This window comes from Diadema antillarum, unplaced genomic scaffold (assembly GCF_040938485.1).
Source record: "Diadema antillarum isolate AM-2024a unplaced genomic scaffold, OU_Dant_1.0 seq00000620_RagTag, whole genome shotgun sequence".
Lineage (NCBI taxonomy): Eukaryota > Metazoa > Echinodermata > Echinoidea > Diadematoida > Diadematidae > Diadema > Diadema antillarum.
In genome coordinates this window covers 1101805-1117856 of record NW_027271543.1, presented here as the reverse complement: position 1 = coordinate 1117856, position 16052 = coordinate 1101805, and the positions used below count along the sequence as shown (strand labels likewise).

The following is a 16052-nucleotide window of genomic DNA, read 5'->3' as shown; positions in this document are numbered from 1 at the left end:
TGATGACGATGATGTCGATAAATGGTGGTGTTGGTGATGGTGATGATGATGATGACGATGATGACGATGATGATAATGGTGGTGATGAAGATGATGATGATGATGGTGGTGATGGTGATGATGATGATGATGATGGTGATGATGATGATGATGATATAATAAACAGTCTTTTGAATAGTGCATTTCCAGTCAAACAGGGCATTGCATTTTACATTGTCAAAATTGTCTCAATGATGATCGAGGTCAAAAAGAATGCTGGAGCTTTTTAAAGTTTCCATTTGAAAACTGAGGATGATGGGCATAGTTCTTTTCGCAAGGTATTCTGATGGATTAGATTGTTTCCTGTACAGTCTAACAGATCACTTGCACATATTGCAGTGTATGGACAAAATGTTCTGTCTTGTACCATCGGGTCTAAATGTTCTCAATCACATGAGTGCAGCAAAGTTTAGACAGAAGAATAAAGAGAAATGATTTATTCCTATTTTTACTAAGAATCTCTCACTTTCCATCGAAGGGTGGGGGGGGGGGGGGGACAGAGAGCCTTAAAGTATCGTCCAAAGGGGGTTAAGCACCGATGAATGATGTTGTACCATTTGTCAAAGACCAAAAGTTGCACACTTATTATTGTAGATATCTTGTGAATAGTAGGTCTTAAGTAGCGGTTCCAGAGGCAGCCCTATTTCATCTTTTTGAGGGGATCCAAAGCAAAATTGAACTTTTCATCATTTTCATCAAGGTGTACATGTAATTATGAGATTTTAACTAAAAACTAGTTGTAAATTGTAGTAGTAGTAGTACTATAATGCTAGAAGAAGTATTAGAAACAGCTGTAATAATGATTTGGATGATAGCTAAGTTACTTGTCATCATCATCCTAGAAGGTAGGAAGAGTTCGGATAATGATCCCCTCACTGAGAAACCGATGTGCTGATGGTTGTGAAATTAACTGGTTTTTATTGGCAGAGAATGGCGAGTGTGTTGCAGACTGCCCCGATGGCACCTACCACTACCTCCTGGAAGATTCCCTGGAGGGTAATGAGTGTCGGGCGTGTCACAGCAGCTGCGTGACCTGCAACTCGGGGGAGGCAAAACGGCTGCACCAGCTGCCCCGAGGGAATGGCGATGCTGGTGGGCCAGTGTCTGTGGGAGTGTGAGGATGGGTGAGTTTTCCTCTCTAACCTCTGTCCTTTGTCTTATCTGTCTGTTTGTCTGTTTGTCTGTCTGTCTATATGTCTCTGTCCCTGTCAGTCTGTTTGTTACCCATGCCGATGAAAATTGGCAGGGGGTTATGTAAAAGGGTTCCGTATGTTCGTTCGTTTGTTGTTGTTGTTAGGGTTTTTTTTGTGTGTGTACAAGATAACAAGAGAACGGGTGAACGGATTTGCACCAAATGTTCAGGGAATGTTCGTATAGTAACAAGGAAGAATCGATTAGATTTTGGCAATGATTAATTGACCCCTGCAAATTCTATGTGACCTTGTAGTTTTGACCCCATAGTATAGGATTGCAATTACTCTGTAGTGCCGCTGAGGCGTGGGTCTGCCGCCTTGACGGCCCCTCTAGTTTGTATCTGTCTGTCTCTCTGTGTCCCTGTCTCTGTTATGATTGACTTCATGTATGTGTACATGCATCAATGTACATAATGCCTCCTTCATGAGTACGTTTCCATCATTATTGAAGAAGAAAAATGATATATTCCATATTTACTTTTTCCTGAGGAGATATGTTAATATGAAATACATGTATGTAACCAATTTGTCACTTGCATTCCCTGTGTTATGAAGGTATTACACTGATGAAGATCACCACTGTCAACGATGCCACAGCACCTGTGAAACGTGCACTGGGCCGTCCAATACATCTTGTCTCACCTGCCCTGTGGGCCAATTTATTCAGAACCAGGAATGTGTGAGCAAGTGTGAACCAGCTCACTTCACCACCACAGTGGTGGTCCCCATGTGCATCCAGTGTGACTCCTCTTGCCAAGAATGTTCAGGTGAGCAGATTTTGTATACACATCCACCCCCTACTTCATATTGAAACTGTTTTACCTTTAACCCTTTTTGCCGTAATGTTGTTGGAATTCCTATTCTAGTTGCAGAGAGAAAGGACAAGAAGCAAGAGAAAGGCTTCCATAACTTCTGATCATTCTTAGATACAGTTTGTTGATTCTTGGGGTCTAGAAGATAAATGATATCTCGATGATTTGGTACTTAAAAGGTATCATATAGTTTGGTCGAGACCTAATTTCAGGTTTCTAACATTTTTCGGTGAGATAATGAGAAACCTCTCATGAAATATGAAAGAGCATGTAATTCCATGAGGAGTTCAATGTTTATTTAATGAAAATTGGTTTTGAAATGGCTGAGATATCTAAAACACAGTGAATTTAATAAAGTGTTGGACCCACCTTTTATTATGATTGCTTTGTTTTACATTTTTTTGGATGTTTCAGTCATTCCAAACATGATTTTCATCAAATATACTTTGAATTCCTTCTAAAATTATATGCTCTGTTCTATATCATAAGTGTTTTCGTGGTATCTCTCAAAAAGTTATAGGCCCGATTTTCATCTCCACCAAAACTGTACCATCCCTTTGATTCCAATAATGATGGCTTGTTGATTTTTCTTTCAAGTTCCGAATACCAGTGTTTTGCGCCTATGTGTGTGTGTTTGTGTGTGTGTGTGTGTGTGTGTGTGGAGGGAAATGGGAGGGATGGATGGAACAAGTAAGCATGGTACACGTATGTTACCTACATTAAAGGAGAAATTCTATTCTGAAGTTATTCAACCAGGAATACCATCATGTTTTAAACTTCAAAGACAGAAAAATTGAATTTTCATCATTTTTTTGTACACAAATCAGTAGTAAATTGTATGACATAGTAAGCTCACTCATTTTTGTCGAGCCCACCGGAGGTGAGAGGAGACTAAGGGATCGCCTGCAGCGTCTGTCCGTCCGTCATCCATCCGTCCGTCCGTCGTCTGTCCGTAACGCTACAAAAACTTCAATAACTCTTTACTCTGGGCTTCAATTGCAATCAAACTTCGAGGGAAGAGGGGTCATACAAAGTTTCACATTTTACCATCTATGAAGGTCACGTCAAGGTCAAAGCTCACAGGCAGGGGTCAATGAACTTTAGGGCCCAATGTTAAGTTGTTATGGCACGTTTCTATTATGGGTAATAACTTTTGATCCATAACTCCATTTGTGACTAAACTTGGATGGTAGATGTTCCTTGGGAAGTGGATGGTCACTACAAGGTCAATGGTCACAAGCATGGGTCATAACTTTTGATCCATAGGTCCATTTGTGACTAAACTTGGATGGTAGATGTCCCTTGGGGAGTGGATGATCACCACTAGGTCAAAGGTCACAAGCATGGGTCAACAAACTTTTAGAGCCCAATGTTAAGTTTTTATGGCATGTTTCTATTATGGGTCATAACTTTTGATCCGTAACTCCATTTGTGACTAAACTTGGATGGTAGATGTCCTTTGGGGAGTGGATGGTCACCACAAGGTCAATGGTCGCAAGCATGGGTCAACAAACTTTTAGAGCCCAATGTTAAGTTTTTATGGCGCGTTTCTATTATGGGTCGTGACTTTTGATCCAAAGGTCCATTTGTGACCAAACTTGGATGGTAGATGTCCCTTGGGAAGTGGATGGTCACCACAAGGTCAAAGGTCACAGGCAGGGGTCAACGAACTTTAAGGGCCCAATGTTAAATTTTTATGACACGTTTCTTTTTTGCCATAAATTTTTACCCTTTTATATCTCTTTTTTCTGTAATATCTCTTTTTATCTGTTATATCCCATTCGCGTACAATTTCTTGTACGCAAATGGGCAAGACACATTATGGCACATTGCCTTGTTATATTCATACCCACTATACAAGAAATGTTATGCAGAAATTAGCAAAACTTCAAAATGTTATAACTTCCTTATTTTTTATCTGATTTTAGTCAATTACACTAGCTTATATTTGGACTGGATTTCTTCTTTAAATGCAAGTCTTTAAGTGATGGTACTCTGTGTCCCATATTATCACATCATGGATCTTTTCTCCTTGCCTTTAAGATTATGGCCCATTTGACTGCATATCGTGCTACGAGAACAATGAGCTGGCAGATGGTGTTTGCTACAACCGGTGTGGAACTGGACGCTACTATGACCGGAAAACAGACGTAGGTCTGAGTGTTATTCATTCCATAATTGAATTCATACTCATTTGCAAGCAACTATGGGACAAATGTCTGTAAGTCCCCTGTATAGTACTATGCAGGGAATCTCGCCTACATTAATTAGTTGCTTGAAATGACTGAGATGAAAATTGAAAGGTCAATGCTCTCCGAAATGATTTAGCTACAAAAATGTCAGTATTTCTTAACCCTAAAAAGGCCGGGGGGGGGGGGGGGGGGGGGGTTTGAGCAACTCCCCCCCCCCCCCCCGACATTTTTCACAACCATATTCTGCCACGCTAAATTTTTTGACCTCGCCGTTGGCTGACTTTTTACTTGCAAGTCTCACACATCTTTTGACACCGTTTTCGTGAAAATCGCACATACCATTACAACTCTGTACGACCTTTTATACATGCCTGTCAGTCCAAAAATGGCTCAAAAACATGATTTCGTGTATAAAGTCTAGGCACATGGAGTTTTCTCACCTTATTCATAAAGATATGATTATTTTCATTTTCATAGGCTGAAATCAATTAGTTTTAGCATAATTATGCTTGAAATAAATTCTGTCACAAATTTTGTGACAAATTTTGTGAGTAAAAATGATAAAACAAAAGGTCGAAAATCTAAGATATACACAACAATTCGCAAAACAATAAAATACATAAGAAATTGATTTTGATATCAGATTTTTTTTTCTTTTTTAGGAATGCTACAAAGAATGCCATCACCAAAAATAATGATTCTAGGAGCTTTACTTTCTGATTTAAAGCAGTATGTATTATTTATGCATATATTAGCATTATTGATTAAAGGGGCATTCCAGATGATTTTCATAATTTCACATCATGTAGTACATAAATCGACAGTTCCATGTATAGATTCTTGGAATTTATTGTGGTCCTTGAGCAGAGAAACCCATAAAATGAAAATCTTAAACAACTTACACTGAACAGTGTTGATGACATCAGAGCCTCACATATTTCAGAAATGTAGCGGTGTGAGTCCATTACAATACTGCTTGCTCAACTGTGAAGTTCACCTGTGAAGAATCAGTGCATGCCTTCTTTTGTTCTGCTTCCTTGAGCCCCAACTCATGCATTCTTATGGTGAGGCTGACATGTCATCATCCTTGTTCATTGCAATTTGTTATAAATTTTGATAACATTCTCATTCCTCATCCCAATCACTGTATATTCTGAAACTCTGTACTCAGTTTAACTAATTTATAGTTGTTCAAATGTAAAAGTCTGAAAATCATCCGGAGGTCTCCTGTAATATAATTAAAATTTTTATGTCTTTTTGTATAGCTAAGTAGATTATGCCACAGGTAATGCATGTGCCAATTTTCATGGCGATTGCCCGATCGTTGGCTGAGATCTCAGGGGGAGGGGGGTTGAATCAACCCTCCCCCAGCCACAGAACACCCCAAAAAGCACAGCCTGGTAATAGGGTTAATGCTGTCTTAATGTGGAAATATTTTCTTAGGTGCAGGAGGATGCAGGTCAGTCCTTGGTCAGTGCATATGGTCAAGATTAATTAACCTCATCAAAATAGAAGCGAGGGAACCCTGCCCTTCAGGCAGATATTGTGACTTCCAAGTAATTGTACTAGACTGCATGTTGCAGTTTGCATTGTAAGTAATCTATTAAGGGAGATGATAGGAAGTAACCTCTGAATACTCCTAGAAGGTTAAAAAAGTGACGATTTTCATGTGATCATTCATGTATTTCTGGCAAATAATCAGAGTTGTCAATCAACCAATCAGGTGGTAACATCTCTGTATGATGTTGTTCGTAAGATGGCTTCGAAGCTTTGCTGTCTGTGAAAATCTGCTATTTCTATCAGAATTTATGTATTTATCAGAAACGTGTGTACTCAGCAGATGATGAAAATTCTTTTATGACCTTTGACCCTCATTTGATCTTTTTCTCACATTTATGCATTTCCAAACAGACATGTCATTTATGTAGCCCTGAATGTCTGAACTGCTTTGGGCCGGCCGATGACCAGTGCATAGACTGCCACAAGGACATGTGGCTGGAGAGAGTGGACCGCAATAGCACTCGTTGCATCCCGTGTTGCCAGAAGGACGAGAAAGATGAAACAGACTGCTGCAAATCGTGTGACCCGACCCTGAGTGAGTAGCGTCAATCTAATCTTGTGGATCTGATAAAGCTTGAACTCTTTGGCCCATATCCTTGAAGGTGGTTTGAATTCAAACCATAGTTTAAATTTCATCAGTGGACATTTATACTAACTGAACAGTAAAAGTCTACACGGGGACATCATACAATAGGATTGTTTTTGGGAATCTTAAGGTGTATGTTATCACAGAACGATGCATTTTGTAGCCACATGTGCAAAGTAGATGAACTGGGCCCTGTTTTATCAAGCAAGAGTTGTGTTCCACTGATCCACTTATAATAGATTATACATTTTAATGAATTATATGTTTTCATTGTACAAAGGGACTTTTATTATTGATTTGCAGTCATAATTGATTGTTGTAACTTATAATTGATTTACAAGATAACAATTGTAGGATCAGATGAGCCTAGTTTTTGGTACTGTCTGCTTAAAAAATAATGCAATACATACAAAACGAGAATTGTTTACATTTACCAAAGCAAAGCTGGCTCTCTCACTGGCCATGCCATAGCGCAGTGCTGCAACCACTGCAACAGAAAACCCATGCAACATGTGTATGTAGTGCATATTAAATGCTAAATTGTCATTTTTGAGGACTGGATTCTGATTGTTTCCTAAGTTGTGTGCATAAACCTCTTGAATAAACAGTACTTGGATGTCAAAGACCCAGCTGAGAATGCTAAATATTTAGTTTCTTTGACAGAAGCTCATTAGAGTCTTAGTGGACCAGAGCAGTTTCAAATGTTATAGTGGTCTTTAATGGTAAAGCACATTTTTTTTTTTTTTTCATGATGCAACATAGATAGATTGGCTGTGTATGTTAAAAATGTTAGATCACACACACCTCAGTATCATTTAACTGTTAAGTGGCTATAGACCAATGTGTGTCATTAGGTAAACAGGCCAATTGATTGACAAGCACATCCGGTAGTCATGGAATTGTGTTAAACATATTACCGAGGTACAAAAGGAAAATACTGTTAACCCGTTGAGGACGGTTTGATTTTGCTACAACACACATTTCCCATAGACACCTGCCCGAGTATACTCGGGACTCGTCCTCAACGGGTTAAAGGGGATGGCTAGTAACTGATCAGTGGGAATCAGTGGGAATGCTGAGGGATGATTGTTCCAATCCTTGTGGGATTCATTTAAGAGTACATTATATATCTATTCTTGTGTGAAAATTATTTGCTTCAGAATGGTCTCATATTCAAGTAATGTGCAGTTTAATGTTTCCATGTAAGCGTCCCTGGTCAGTGACGGGGCATTAATCTGCACATTACTTGAATATGAGACCGTTCTGAAGCAAATAATTTTCACACAACAGTAGATATATAATGTACTCTTAAATGAATCCCACAAGGATTGGAACAATCATCCCTCAGCATTCCCACTGATTCCCACTGATCGGTTACTAGCCATCCCCTTTAAACATGATATGTTTGCAACATGATATGTTTGCAGCATGAAATTTTTGTGAACTGGAGTCGATGGCCTTTTTAGGGGCATGAAATTTTCGCAAATTGCCACTGGCATTCAATGCATATAGTGTAGACAAGAACTTTGGCGTGCATTTTAATTACGTGAATTGTGGCGCTCGCGAATTTCGCGAAATTAAAGTGCACGTGAACATTCCTTATCTTACAGTAAATGCTACCTAGTATGTTATCATTATATCTTATACTATCATACGTGTATATTCTGTGTTGCATAATTACATCATCATAAAATAATTACATAAAGATATATGTCTACTTCATTATGATATGATTACTTGTATATTTCTACTCTTGTCTTTTTTTCTAATATAATGCAATTGTGATTATCCTCTGCTCAGCCAAGTGCACAAGTTCGTATGTCAAATCTGGGCATGGTCATTCGAAGGCCAACCACGTCGGTACCATCGTCTTCTCCTGCATCACCGTCATCATTGTCTTCTTCGTGATCTTTGGCTTGCTGCAATGCCGCTCCCACGGCAAGCTGTGCTGGAACCGCAACTACACCCATGTGCCTGCCTACAGCTACAGTGCCAAGGACAAGTATGTCACGCTCGGCAAGCCTACGGATGATTACTACGAGGAGGATATATATGGCGAGGTGAGAATCAAACTGCTAACATGACAGTGACTACCATGACTGCTACTACTACTTCTTTCTTCTTCTTTTTCCCCTCTTCCTCCTCTCCTTTCTTCTTCTCCTTCTCCTCCTTCTCCTCCTTCTTCTTCTCCTCTTCCTCCTTCTTCTTCTTCTGCTTTTTCTTCTGTTTTCAGTGGTTGAGGATGAAATACTCCGTGAACATTAAGAGGACTTGGGGGGGGGGGGACATGAAATCTCTCCCCTCAACATTTTTTGCAATAATTCTGCTACACAAAAAGGCCTCACCATGAGGATTCTTAACTTTTTTGTATAAGTCTCAGGCAACTTTTGAGACCAAATTTGTGACGTCCACATGTACCATTACAAAGCCACGCCCATTTCTGTAATTGCATGTCACCCCAAGATGAGTACAATTTTGTGATTGTATGTACATTTCCTGTGGAAAACAGTGCTCTGTCATGACACTCATGAAAACTGAACTATTTTTCCTATTAATCACTTTGATTAGTTTTGTGCTCATTATGTTAGAAAAGTGGTCAGTTACAATTTTGGATGTAAGAGAGAAAAAAACAAAAGTCAGAAAAACACAAAGAAATACATAACATGTTCCAGAAACAATGGAATACATAAGAACTGAATATTTTGGCAGTTTCTATGATGTTCAATTGTTAGATATGTTAAAACAGAATATAAACAAACCAAAAATTAAACAAATTTTGTAGATTATGATGTGGATGTCACGCATGTTGAATTTTTGTAACGATAGCCCCACTGATGGAGGAGATCTCGAATACAGCATTTGCCAAAAAAGCCAAGCCAGATTAGGGTTATGCATATATGTCCTTGTCGCCATTCCCTTTTGAATTCTTGAAAAGGAGAACATCAACTAATGTTATGAATTTGCGGCTCGAATACCATGACTTGTCGTGGGTGCTTAAAGGGATAGTACAGTATTGGTGGAGATAAGAATTGGGCTTTTAATCTTTTTTTTGAGATACCAAGAAAACATTTGTGAAATAGTACAGAGCATACCATTTTAAGAGGAATTTTGTTTTAATTAAAATCGGGTTTAGAATGACTGAAACAGTCAAAAACAAAGTAAAACAAAGTGATTGTAATAAAATGTGGGTCCCACAGTTTATTAGAATCACTCTGTTTTGGATATCTCAGCTATTTCAAAACCAGTTTTCATCATATAAACGTTGAACTCCTCATGGAGTTACATATTGCTCTTTCATATTTCATAAGAGGTTTCTCATTATCTCACGTTACAAACCTGAAATTAGGTCTCAACCAAAACTATACAATCCCTTTAACTGCATAATCCATCTTCTTTTTTCCCTCCAGGTGAGTGACGACGATGAGGAAGACATAGAGGAGCCTGATACATTCCAGACGGGCGGGGCTTTGTCTCGCAGCGTGGACAAGAACGGCTTCATCGATCATCTCTAGGAGGACTCCTCCACTCTTCCCCGACCCCAGCCGGTCATGTCGCAGCAATCATAAAGAGTGCCTTATGGTGTCCCTAGCTCCTTGTGTTATATATTATATAGTGATGTTATGTCTGTGGATGAAGTACTTTGTATATTTATCATCAGCTCATATCTGCTCCAGAGGAGAACTTAATGGAGTTGCATATGTATTCTTGTAAAGTATCACCTGTTGAGATAATGATTACTCGTAATAACCTCAGAGTGGGGCTTTATATCTGTTAGAAGAAAGTGTGAGCAGAAAATAGGTCATTAAAGAAAAAAAAGAAGAAAGGAAATGGGCGATAATTTGTAAGTCATACAGGAGACTTAAGACACAAATACTTTAATACTTTCTAGTCATATTGAGGATCACTACAAATTTTGTACTACAGTGTGAAGATTTCATATAAGATGAGCGAAGTTCACAACCATTTTTGTGCATATCTGCACTCATTCTTCTGTGCCTTACTTTAGTCTTTGCAAATCAAAGTGCCTTTCTAGGATACGCTTTGTGTGCCTTGGTATATTTAGTTCGTCTTCAGGGAAATACACACATTCAAGAGGCCTTGACCAGTGTGGAGTGGAGATCTATGGGGGGGGGGGGGGCGATTTTCATCAAAGAGTCAGTGCATGTAATAGTGACTAAGAAGACCCTGTTCACACGTGACTGGAATCCTCGTATGATATTAGGAGTGCACTCTTGAAGGTTTCATTGTCATGCATGATTAATCTGTCGGATGAAAACATGTCAGAGAGAGAGAGAGAGAAAGAGATAGACAGAGGGAGAGAGAGAGAGAGAGAGAGTTAGTGATTTTGTGATGTCAGTAGAAAGTAAGGAAGACTGAAGAGTGAAATTTGTTATTGAGAATTGTTTGATGGTTAAGAGCTATTATGTGACACCATATAGTGTGTGAAATTAGCTGGCTTATTTTAGGATATTTTGATAATGTTGACTGCGCTAATGATAGACAGTACTTTGTTTTGCCTGTGCGTATGTACAAACAGGTATATCTTAAATGGCTGTTATTCATGAAAAGAAAAAAAAATCATATTTTGCAATGCCACTCAAGCTGACATAAAGGAAAAATGAAACTAGATGCAGTGTTAAATATGATTTTCAGCTTTCCAAAAACAAAGAAATGGGGCCTTGAAAAAGGAACTTATGAACAGTGCACACAAGCTAGAGATACAAACATACCCGATTCTGATGAACATAAACAGCAAAGTCTGATTCTTGCAGTTTTCATTTATCCAATGACTCCTTTTTCATAACAAGCATAGCTTTCGTGCATGGATAATTTTTTTTTCATTCTTGTAAGTTGATGCATTTCCCTCAGTTGATATTGAACACCTTGCATTGATTTTATACACACAGTGTCATTCATATGAGGTACAGTATGATATGGAAAGCAAAGTGTGTGAAATAATAGAAGCTCAAAATTAAGCCAAGGTACTACATTGCTTATGTTGACCCATTTATCCTGTGTAGATGAATTGTTCAGTTCATAGTGCTGCTACTTTGTCCAACATTTTTTATGATCATACCTGAAATTCAAAGGTCATATCTACTGTATATTTGCCCTCCTCAATCTGCTCGTCAATCTGCTCGTCGTAGAGTAAAATTTTTTCTTGATTAATTTATTGTAATCACGTGATACTTGGAATTCCTGTAAATGCTTATAATCAAGCTCGTTATGTGACTCATTTCATAACAAAGTGAATGATGGGTATCATGGAGGGCACAAAGATGTGACTAGGCATTCAACATTTTTGTTGTTGGGTAGACTTTACAAAAAGGGATAGAAATTAGGAAAGACTGCTGTTCAAGTCGTGGGTACCATAGTATGTGTACAATCAAAAGTCTTCTGAAATTTAATTGTCAAGTAGTGCTACTGTGTGGTTTTTCACTCGATTTTGTTTTGATAAAGGTAACCTGAGGAATTAGTATACAATTGTATGAGTGAATGATGGAGGGAATGGTAAGGAACCAATTTGTTGGAGGGGGGAGGGAGGGGGTGCCATAAGTTGCTTCCACAGTTCTTCATAAATCATGTGATTTGTTACTAGAAAAGTTTGGGCATGTCCACTTGGAATGACATTCAGAAAAAAAAAAATTATTTGGCTCTCCATGCATGTCTCAAATGATAAAGATCTTTGACAGAGTTTTGATGTGTGAATGTGTAATAGTAGTCATCCATCAGAAAGACATTACTTTCCAATGCTGGAAATTGCTCCAGGGAAAAGGTTTCTGTGACCATGAAAATACTTTGACTGGTGTGAAAGCATACTGTCTCCACTTTAATAAGTAAGAATTATATGGAACATGGATAGGAATCAAAGAACCTTTCTGTGACATTGCATGAGTGATTGGAATATGGTGTATCAGAAATCATGTGACTTTGATTGATGTTTTATCGTATCGCAAGAGGCAAAGAGGCAAGAGGCAAAGTGTTGGTTACTAACTGTAACGTTGCTTTTTATGTGTTGCCTTTCTTTGCAGTCCCTTTCACTGTTTCAACAACAGTGGTACAGACCCAATCTTACCAAAAGTACACAATTAAATCCAATAATGACTTGAGTAATTGCTATTCGTATTCGAAAACAAAAACAACATGACTGTATTCTCATCATTATTCTGCCATTGTCAAATTTAACTTCTTGCTATTTGGATTTGTTCCTGATTTATATTGATTTGCAAGTTTTGTCTTTATTTTGAAGGATATCTCCCATAGCTCTTTCACTGAAGCTAACAGTACTTTCCTCTTTTGGTGCCAGCAAGTTCCATTTATTTGTCTGTTAGGAAGTACATGCCATATGCAGTGCATGGGTCCATCAGGTTGTCAGATGTGGAATTCTGGAACTTAAGTGGTTACAAGTATCAAAGGCTCTCACCTGTCGGGTAGAGAAAGTCTGGAAGTTCTTGCAACAAATTCACTGGTTGTTGGTGGTAGAGCATTCTGGCAAGCTACTGGTAGTGATGACCAAGTACGTGTGAGAAGTTGGACGGACCCTCGGGCAATGAGAGGACAGGGAGGTGTGTATTCAAACTGGTCCTTTGTAATTCTCTTTCGACAGGAGTACATCTGTAACACCGTCCAATTCTGCTGATGTATGTATGAACATATGCCACAAGACATACCTGTACAGTGATCTCCTTGTTTTCAGCTAAATGTGTCTGTCTCCAGAGAAATAAGTTGATCTTTTCCAGTCACGGAAGCACTTGTATGTGGCAAAAAGCGAGTGAAAATTCCTCACACTCTACGGACAAATAATTGAGTGGGATGAAAGAAATGTAGCAGGCCTTCTTTGAAGAAGAGATGTCCTGTTTGACATGATCAGATATATGTTGATACAGAGTGAAATCAAGTGTAATGTATATTGTTGCTATGTTGTCTGGGGCTTATCCTGCAAGCTTAGGTTTACATGTATGTTTGGATGTTTGAGCTGGTTTGAGACCAAAATTTGTACATTTTGAAATATTTGTTTTTTTCTTTTGATATGATACAATGTGTAGAATATATGCTCTATTTGTAACATTTTTGTTGATTACTGATTTAACTCTCAGAAATTCATATTTAACTTTCATGTTCTAACATCTTTTGACATATGTACTATGGAACCTTGTACTTAATACTGACTTTTCATGAAGATATTTAGTTGATATTTAAATTGTTTTAGGCTTCTCCGTGGAGTTAACCCTACACTTAACTGTACTATAGAAGAACTATGTTTTTGTAAGCAAAATGCAATAGAAATCATACCTTTGAAAGATTCAAGGTCATCTAGGTCGATATATGTGACACATGGTATTCATAAATGTATTCATTATAAGCTGTACTTCACAATTATTCATTCAGCTAGAAGAGAGACTGCCGGTACATAGAAAAAAAAATATCTGTGAGTTCCTGTGTGGCGAGTTACTGTTTGCACTGAAACCACAGCTGTATGAAGGGAGAACAAAATGCATCATATTGAAATGAGCAGTATCTGCAACATTTTGCGGGAGATATTAACAATTTCTCCATATAATTTTATCGCCCAGTCGCCTCGAGTCCAAAAGTATTTGATTAAAGGAGAAGCGTTACTAACCATTAGCAAGTACTAGTTGATCAGTATTCTCCATCCTTTACAATTTGTGGCGTAAGATTAAGTTCCAATAGATATTGCAATTGCATTTGTATTTCCACGAGTGACAACATACTTTGTATTGTCCACATGTTTGGTCAAACAGCTAACGTAAATCCATTACACATTATTCTTACAGCTCTAATGTGCCTACCAAAGGTAAATAATCACTAATATATGTGACATAGGATGAGAAACTGTAGTGTACATATAGTGATTACCAACCGTTCGCAACTGTTGTCAAGACTTCTTCCCGTCAAATCAGGACATTTTTAATTCCTTTTTATATTTTCATATGAGCAGCATGTTCCAAAGCTTCAAATGCCTCAGTGTCAGTATATGTGATTTTTATGTGATTAGATAATCATGTCTCGTAATCTGTTTTCCTTGTTGTGTTTAAATTTATAATAAAGGAGTTGGTGATCTCGACAATTTACATGCAGCCGTCTCTTTGTGTTTCAGCCTGAGGTGTGAGCCATCTTTCATATATATGTCACGTTTCTATGATATTAATGTGACAAAAGACATGGTGAGGGTACATGCAAATTATGCTAGGTGTAGGGGAGGATGCATTCCAATGTCTTTTGTTAAACATTTCAGTACTTTAGCAGTGATTGACAGATGAGGTCACTATAGGAATATTGGTTTGGAAGGATTTTTTTTTGTTGGTGTATCCAAGTAATCTGAAGAAAAATTAGAAATATATGGAAATGTTTCTAGATACTCATTTCACCACAAACGTGATGTTGGGGGTATCATAAATCAACAGAAATCAACATGCATTTGTATTTCAGGGAACCTCTAACGAGTTCACATTTTCATCACCATGTAACATGTTAAATATTCTGCAAGATATTTTAGTACACCGATATTGTGAGAAACCTGATATATGTAGATAACAAGGTACATAATTGCCATGGTTTTTAAGTCCCGTGTAGAAAGGTTAATTCAAAGCCATGGGAGACATTTGCATCATTACAAAGCCAGAAGACAAGCTCTTGTATGACAGGGACATACTGTCTACGGCCTATATTTAGCAAGTCTAATTTTTCGTGTATCGGGAGTTGCCAACAATTTCACAAGCAGTTAAATTCGTGATTGTGGAGTAAGTAGAATGGAGAAATGTATTTGCTCGTCACATTCATGTTGGGATTAGACTTAATATTTTTGTGTGTTTGTAAATTTAGGAATAGCACCCAACTTGCGAAATTCACAAAAATAAAACCACACAAAAATTAAAACCTTGCGATATTATTGCCATATACAGTAGGCCCTATCAGTATGCATTGTTTTCATCCCCTGATGAAGATGTTCTCGGCACTTGCGGTGGATACCAAACACTGCTACATGTACTCTGTTTAAGACTTTCCTGTGTATTACAACGACACAAAGACTCAAGAGTTCCATCGGGCAGCAAAAGACTTTTATTATTCCATCTGTATGTTCATAGGGTCATTCACAGCCTTCATTAACTAGGGAATAACCATTAACAGTCTCTCCGCGGCATGGCTTAATACTCAAATTATGGGGAAGGGAAGACGTAGCATTTCAGTCTTCTCGGAGAAAAACCTTCCATTAACCACAGTTTCAACCATTCTAATACTCAACACATTTACACATTGTTGTGCGATACAATAACATCTGTTTAAAAATGAGTTGAACAACCACACGTACTGCAGGAAAGCTCTGCCGTAAATTACTAGAATAACCAGAAAACAGTCTCATAAAATTGCATGAAATTGCACAAATATAGATAGTGCTTTGCAATTCCTGTTTTATGACACATTTCATAGAAACAACAGCCCTTTCAAGCAAAGTACATCACAACCAAGACAATAAATATTTCTGTTTTCATTGTACATGAAGTTACATTCTACAAATTATACTGCCCAAGAATCAACACTCTTGGTATGCGCAACCATACATATCAAATACCAACTAACCCTTTCTTCTGGTTCTGCCAGTTTTCAATACGTAAAATAGAAAAGCAGATTTGTGCGGCTCTGACTTCAA

At 38.1% G+C, this 16052-nt stretch overlaps 1 pseudogene; it reads left to right on the top strand.

The window, feature by feature from the left end:
- LOC139736055 (proprotein convertase subtilisin/kexin type 5-like) overlaps positions 1-11866 on the top strand; it is an 89338-nt pseudogene extending 77472 nt beyond the window's left edge.
- The last annotated feature ends 4186 nt before the right edge of the window (positions 11867-16052 follow it).